Source organism: Ambystoma mexicanum, chromosome 11 (assembly GCF_040938575.1).
Source record: "Ambystoma mexicanum isolate Mex_15411 chromosome 11, UKY_AmexF1_1, whole genome shotgun sequence".
NCBI lineage: Eukaryota > Metazoa > Chordata > Amphibia > Caudata > Ambystomatidae > Ambystoma > Ambystoma mexicanum.
In genome coordinates this window covers 778,592,413-778,600,812 of record NC_090934.1, presented here as the reverse complement: position 1 = coordinate 778,600,812, position 8,400 = coordinate 778,592,413, and the positions used below count along the sequence as shown (strand labels likewise).

The window sequence follows — 8,400 nt, the reverse complement described above, 5'->3', positions numbered from 1 at the left end:
CGAATTGTCTCTTTTGGACCTTTCCAGTAACTTCATGACTTGCGAGTAGTGGGAGGGTCTGGCTGTGGGTGCAAGAGACCCCAGAGCAGCCTCTTCATGCGTATTCAAGTCTCACGTGTGTTTCCACACTCGAACATTGACTGGGCTATTGAAAGCCCATGGGCACAGGGCCGGCGACAGTCCTATCCTGCACTAAGATCCGTATACTGATTGCATTAGGAAGGATGGGCTTTGAAAGGCCTCTCCTTGCACATGCATATTTTCTGCACTTAGATTTTTCAAATTGGGAAGTGGACATGTTAAAAGAAAATAGAAATGCTGTTGCCAAGCATGAGTGTTTCTTTTTAGGGTCTGTGCAGACCGCTGCTTGCATTTTCCCCAAACACACGGTTTCTCGGACGGAAGATCAGGCGCAGGGAGAAACTTCAAATTTTTGGTGCCGCTGAAAGTTCATCCCTTTCGGAGCCAAGGATGTGCTTTGATCTGCATCGGCCCGCTTCTGTAGCGCATCCACGGCCCGCATTCTGTGTCCAGTCTGATTCGCAGGTTGAATGTGCACGCGCAGAGGCATTTGCATATGCAAAAGTTGGGTACTTACTTCACATGCGTGTGGCAGGGTTCGCAGAAGTGGCTCCTGAGTGCAGGTGTCAGGAAGCTGTACTCTGGAAATGTGCGTTCTGTAAAAATGGAGAGTTGTCAGCGCCTATTGAATGGTATATACCATGCAACATACGCATTAGATAGGCGGCATTGCCTGGTAAAGCTATGTGGCACTGTATATTACCGCCTATCGAGACTCGGGAAATGCCGTGAATGTGGCACTCTAAATTGCATTATTGCTATGGTAATGCAGTCCAGGTGGCACTGGATAGCTCTATACTCCACTGGTAGTGCCGCGCGTTTGCGATTTGCTATTGTACATTATACCTTGATGACTGTGGTTTATTTGGCACTCTGTGCCGAATCCCCACACTAATGCTGTGCACTCGCCACTTTATATTACAGTATTGCCGTAGTAGAGTTTGCATATAGCTTCGAACTTTGCAAAATCCCCATGGCTATGCTGTGTTTGTATAACTGTATATTACAGTATTTCCATGGCATTGTGCATAGTGGTTCAGTATACATAAGATCACTGATGCCCTGTAGGAAACCTAACTCCACGGTCCGAGGCTAACCATAAATATATATACACAAAGAAGAAAAGGTACACGTCCTTTAGTCTATTCCATTACTCATCTGTCTAAATGAAGATGATCAGTAATCACCCCTACCTATTAGTCCTGAAAGAATGGGCTTGGTGTGTCACACAAATTTATACATTAAATCATTTTCATTTCTATATTCAAAATTTGATAAAACATTGTTAAAACAACTTGTTTTAAAACACACTATGAAACCCAAGATAATAACCCACACAGTGGGTATAACACCAATCTAATGGGATGAAATATACCACAATGTTTACAACATTACAAAATTCACTGACACATGACGATTAACATCCACTAAACATTAAACAACGTGTCGATTAACAACAAATCCCGACATGTTTCAGTTCTTCAGGCTTCCAAATGCTGGAACTTTCTTCAGGGGAGAGAACCTTTTTGCATATGTTTTCACCACCATGTGATCCTGAGTCAAAGGGTAAGGTAATCCAACAAAGGAGTCACCTCAATGAGTGATAGTAAGTAGCGCTAGGGACACTGTCCCATCCAATAGCAGTAAAACTCCTAGAATCAAGTTTTTTCGTAAGTGGGTACTCCAAGTCACCCTCCTGGTGCCTGTGTAATACACGTATATATCTTTGAGTATACTAGTGTGGTGCATTGTTTTGTGGTGACTATTGGGAATCGTTGTATCTTCCTGCCAGCCTTTATCCATCCTGAAGATGAGCCTGCCTGCTCTGCTACACCTACCTTCACAGGGTTTCTTCTTTCCTTTTTGGTGACACACTGTTTTACCATTAGTAAGCAAAAGTCTCCCTACCATTCTTCAACCAATTTATATACCACAGACCATGTCCAATGCACCCTCTAGCACTATGAGCACGCAGGGTTCCTTATGTGGGCACAAATGCCTTGATGCGCTCAATGCAAAACACCTAAAACACACACACACACACACACACACATACACACACACACACACACAGAGCTGAAAGTACACCTAGAGAACACATACACAGCTCAAGGTACACCTAGAGAACACACACACACAGCTCAAGGTACACCTAGAGAACACACACACACACACACAGCTCAAGGTACACCTAGAGAACACACACACACACACAGCTCAAGGAACACCTAGAGAACACACACAAACACACACACAGCTCAATGTACACCTTACACCTAGAGAACACACACAGCTCAAGGTACTTCTGGTCTGAAGGCATTAGCCCAAAAGCACAGCAATCTTGCATTTTCCCTCCCATCTTGATTAAGTACCCCCTCACCCCTATTGCACACTCTCTTTCAGAGCTGTCTGAGCAGGTGTGTGTGTGGTATTAATCCTAATAACATAACTCTTGGCTGTAGGCACTTTATCATTCATGGATGTAAGCATATCATTGTTTTTGGCCCTTTGCAGGTTATCACTCTTGGTTTTCACCACCTGATCACTCATCGGTGTATGCAATGGATCACTCTTAGGCGGAAGCACCTAATTACTCTTGGCTGCACGCACCTGATCACTACTCGCTGTATGCACTTGATCACTCTTGGCTGCAAGCACCTGATCACTCTTGTCTCTCTGCACCTGATAATTCTTGACTGCATGCACAGGATCACTTTTGGATATGAGCACCTCTTCACTCTTGGCTGTATGCAGCCAATCACTCTTGGCTGCAAGCACCTGATCACTACTCGCCGTATGCATTTGATCACTCTTGGCTGTATGCACCTGATCACTCTTGTCTCTCTGCACCTGATAATTCTTGACTGCATGCACAGGATCACTTTTGGATATGAGCACCCCTTCACTCTTGGCTGTATGCAGCCAATCACTCTTGGTGGCAGGCACCAGATCACTCCGAGGTGCAACCATCTGATCACTCTTTCCTGTGTGCACCGTAGCACTCTGCTATGCTCTCTTGGTTGTTCTATGCACCTTAACACTTCAAACCGAAAGCTGCTAAACCCTTTTGATGCCAGATCAAAATAAGATGTGATTATAAATGTAATCAGTTGGTCACTTTTGGCAGTAAGCAGGTGAAATGACTTGTTTTGTAATGAACACTTTACCTTGTTACCTTCTGTAACGTTCCAAGACGAATCTGGTATTTGTTGCAACCAGTTTTTTTGTATTAAGTCGAAACTGAAGAGAAAAGAGAAAGTCGTCAGCAGAAGTAAACTTCCTTTAGAATCCCAAACTCACAATAACACACTGCTGTCCTTTATTTCTAGTTTGCGAATTTAAGTAAATGTGAACAGCATGTCCTTGAAGCAAAGCCTGTATCCAGCTATTGTAGACAATCCACAAAGTAAGCAGAGATTCTACAATAAATATAGTAAGTAGAGAAAGGACTTACACCCGCCCACCCAAAAAACACGGTACATTTGCACGTGCAATTAAGACAGCACGTTTTTCACAAAGCAAGAAAATAGTCCAGCGCAGGTATCCATGTCAGCAAGGAGCAGAATGCAAAGTTAAAACTAGGACTGAGCGAGTATCTCCTCAAGGGAAAGGATATGGGTGGAATATATACGCGAAGTGTGGAATCCTGCACACATTGCGGAGCCATTGCAAAGTTTGCCCAGGACTATGGAAATGGGGCTGTAAAAGTCTGCTTAGAAGCCTATTCCACACAGGCCAGACAGGGGGCTTTATATGGGGCGGAATTGTGGGGAGGAACGAATTGTGACAGATAATCGACTAATGAAAATAAAATGACTACAAATCTTCAGAGCCTCCCCTACAGCACCCCAAACATCCCGGTCTTTGCAGAGGCTGACACACGGAGAATTGGGTCCCTGTGCAGATCAAGAACTCTCTTTTTTACGGGGTGAGGGTTTGGTCTTTCCCGGGACTTACCGTGTACAGATCAGCCATTGAAAAATTCCTTTCACAGGGGGGTGGCCAATCGCCCCCCTGGCTGAAATATCTGCAAGATGTCTGTTATTCATTTGGTTACTTTGCCTTTTGGTTAAATCCCCTACTTATTGATTGTGGCGTGAAATCAAAGGTCAAGGTGGCTTTGACGAATAATGAAGTGAGTCTACTCCTCACTGACATTTTAATCAGTGAGACGGGAAGAAAGTATTGGGAGAGCAAGCAGACCTTTGGCTATGAGATCTATTTGGATATTATCTCCCAGAAATGTTCCAGGGCTCTGTCTCTCAAGCTTCGGTTTGGAACATTACCCATGAAAGAATGATTGCACAAATGGACCTGTGGTCCTGCAACAAATGTCGCATGTGCGAAAATGAGATTGAAAGTGTAATGCACTTTTTAATATTTTGACGTTGCGCATCGAAACATTAGGAATAGTTATCTCCAGCCATTATTCACATATAGATCAATTACAACTGTCAAAGAGAGTCTAGCACTGCGTCACTGTGTATTCATTGAAGGGATTGACTGGCAGTGCCGTCGGTTGTGAACTATTTGACGAGCGCATGGAGGGTCGGATCCCGTTTCAATGCTTAAGACTTCTAAGGGTGCAAATTGAGTGTCTCGTTTGTGTAGCAGCACTTTCTGCTTCTGAGAAATCAATGATTCCCTCCCCCCTTTTTACTATCGATTTTTCGGCAGTTTTTTGTATACTTGTGTTGTAGTTCAACAAGGTTCAAAAACTGTTCCGTGTTTTGAAGATGAACATCATAATGATGTTGTTTTATCTTTGGTTCTTTTAATAACTAACACACCCACATTTGTTGACTTTAGGCTGTAGCCATGTGATTTTACGAATGAAGTGACCCTTTCTATGATTAATTATGTGATGAAGTTTTACATCTTTGACATTTTAAGGCTGTCTTCAACGGCCATGTATTATGTTCTTTGTTATGATGACGTACCAAGGACTTTTGTGCCAGCCGTAGCGATTTTAAATGTCTTTTTCTGTTTTTGCTTTTATGATCATTAGATCGAAATAAAGCTAAATTCACTGACGGGCTGACAAACCTGCACTGAACTTTTGTCAAAATGGTACTGGGTGTTGGCAGGTGGGCAGGAAGGGAACCGAACACTGATTATGTCATATTTGGAAATGCGCACGGGGAGTGGTGAAATGAGTGGCAAAGAGCAGGTAATGCAAACGAGTAAGGGCCTGATTCATGGAAATGTGCACAGAAATCCTGCTAGGGCCGTGTGCCGAGAAGGACACTGCGAGAGCCTGCGCACATAATAAAAAATGCGCGCCACGTGTATTCATGGAATTCAATGTGCAAAGTAGCAGTATTCGGCCGGAATGCCCCTGACATGCCCCCACGCAAAGCATAAACAGCCAGAACAGCTACCTTTGCGTGGTCCCCCGGGCGCAAATACACACACTGTGCAGTGTCCCCCGTAATTGTTGCCGGCACCCCGACAACATGCGTTTGTAAAGTCTTAACTCGGTAAAAACTCAGGAAATCTGCGTGCGAAACCCCGTTAAGCATTTGTGCAACTCACTACACTGCGTATACACACCCCTAAGTTAGATCGGAACCTCGGTTGTGTACACACACCTGTATATCCAACATGCAAACCCACCTTCATGCTGCGGGTCCTACGGGCAAGTATATTTACGCCTGCCTTCGGGTGGCGTATAGATCGAGGGATTTGCGTGGCCATTACTATGCCAAGAGGCTGCGTGGGTGGTTCCATGAATGTGTGTCATTTGGTGCAATTGTGGGCGTGCGAGGGATTACTTATGTGGGCAGTCACTCGGAACGCCCACTTTTTTAACATGTTCTTCCATATTTTCTGTGTTCCGCCTCCTTCCCAGCCCTGTGCGCAAGCCACGTCCACACTCTGCGTGGTGTATTGTGCAAGGCGCTCGACAGCTCGCAGAGACGTGCCGAACCTGTGCGAACTCCACGCAAGTCCAGGAAAAGTCCTGCACAGTCAATTGCATGTATAAACAAACTGGGATTTGCATGCAGAATGGCATGCAAATCCCAGATTTAACACACAAATAATTCCATGAATCGGCCCATAAATCAAGCCTGTGGAATGTTTGGTGATCCACAAATCAGGCGCAAATGATCGGCTCCTGTTTTCCCTGTTCATAATCTGCCTGTTTCAGCCTGGTGTGAATCAGGATTTGAAAAATGGCAAGTTAGTAGGAGATACTTTCTGCTTGAAGTCTTTCCAGGGAAACGACCGGTCCACACTGCTGTTATTGCCTGCTCCTAAAGTGGAAAGATGAATGAAACCCCTTATGCAAAGCACTGGTCATGAACAACTTCCTTAATAACTTGCACCTGTCACTTTTGATGCTGTCTAGGGCTGAGTGAACTTAATTAATGTAAAAGCAAAAAAAATCTAAAAGTGAAAATTCGTTTATTTAAAAGAAGGGGCAAATCCAATTGTTTAATTTTTCTAAAATGAATTAATCAGCTAAAAAGATTAATTACAAAAATGAATCAATATGTTCGGGAAATGAACGATTCCTTAAAAAAAGGACTAATTGAAAATAATTTATAACAACTAAAAGATCATTAATAAACACACCGTTTTTTTTACACTAACAAATTGTTCACCTAAAAAATAAGTTATTCACTATTCGATGATCTCAATCGACCATAAAACACCCATTCTGCAATTCAATTTGTGGCAACAGAGTAAATTTATCGGACTTTTAACTTAATTTGTTTTTCACCAGAAAACATGAGATTGACACCCAGCCCTAGAGAGAACACATCATATTGTAACCAATTCACAAAGTTTTCCATGGCCATTTTGCTCAAGGGGCGCCATGGAACGTTCTGTGGACCAGCAAAAAAAGAATGCAGGTTCAACAGGAGGCCAGCGCAAATTGCGGCCACCGGCATTTGCTCCATTTTTACTTTGCCCATCTAAACTGGCCGCATATTTAATGCCAAATGCTTGCGCTGCCTCCACATTCACTGTAGTAATAATGGAATTGACATACCACACAATTAAATAACACAGGGCGTTAATACTACGACCTGAAGGCTGCACTTCAGGAACCTAACATAAGGGCAATTAGAAAACTCTTTCTAAAGACACAGTTCACAGGCCATGCACTGCTCAATACCAACTCCCCGCCCCCGCTGAACCCCTTGCACAAGTAAACTTTACATGGGTGTATTTGTGACGGCATGTTATATGCCGGAGTGCTTTTTATCCTCAGGAACGTGTCGGTTACGTTGTTACACAGGGAAATATGCGCTTTCTATGGACACTCTTTTGCAAGAGAATTTTTGTGCAGATAAACAATTCTTAAGGCGCAATCACGTTTAGGCATAGTGTAATGCTAATTAAAAAGATTAACGAGCACTTAACTCAAACCCATGCACACCGCCGCCATCACTTCTTTTTGTCAATTGTTAAACCAATCTTGTGGCTTTGCGGACGGAGAGTAAACGCGCATTTTGCAGGACATGGCTAAGATGCTGACGAACATCCCCTCGACCGATGCTAATCTTTGCGAGCAGAAAGCCTGCGACATACCTGAGGTTAGCTGGGCTGGTGCTGTGCCTTCAGGTAGGTCCCACAGCGGCCTTCCTTATATGTGCGCGATTGCCGACGACAATGTGCAAAACAAAAACAGACACGAGGTAAACAGATCTGCTTAGTTCTGGTTTAGCAGGCGCGTGCTCCCTTCAGCTTAAATATAATGACAACAAAATATAGACGTTCAGGCGCGCGAGAACCTCGCCGGCGATATTAAATATCTGTCAATAAACAGGCACGAAGTGCGGTTTCAAAGGACGGCAGGACAACAGATACCCCACGAAACAGCTGTCTCTGTGCCCCACTGCCTATTAGCCTGAGATGGAACGAAAATTCACACACAAAATAGAAACAGGCGCAACTAACATGTAAAACAAGGGATTAGACGTGTTTTCTTAATGCCACAAAGGGCGTATTCATATACATGTTAAACATGGCAGTTTCTAGCCAATTTGGTGCCCAAGCGACACACTAGAATACCGCCCCCCATAGGCACACGTCATTCCCAAATTACACTGCTGTGTCACGGGACACAACCCTTCCTCAATATCAATAAATCACTGCTACACAAATTAAGCTGGTTTTATTACTTTACAATTGAAGTACTTTACAGAAGAAACATAAAAAGTACACACATTTGTAAACCAGGATTGGTTTTCATTGTTGTAGATGGCTGACAACAGTTGGATACTAATTTGTTGAAGACGCTAGCTGGTGGACTGGTGATATGTGTTGTGAGCACACGGATAATGAAAGCATGCTTCATAGGGCAAT

The 8,400-nt window shown here is 43.6% G+C and overlaps 1 long non-coding RNA gene across 1 annotated transcript; it reads right to left on the bottom strand.

The window, feature by feature from the left end:
• Window positions 1–596: 596 nt before the first annotated feature.
• Window positions 597–7,647, bottom strand: LOC138503737 (uncharacterized). Its single transcript, XR_011279691.1, has 3 exons — window positions 7,624–7,647; window positions 3,249–3,321; window positions 597–677 (listed from the first exon to the last, which is right to left on the bottom strand). It is a non-coding gene; the product is annotated as an uncharacterized lncRNA (long non-coding RNA).
• Between the last annotated feature and the right edge of the window lie 753 nt (window positions 7,648–8,400).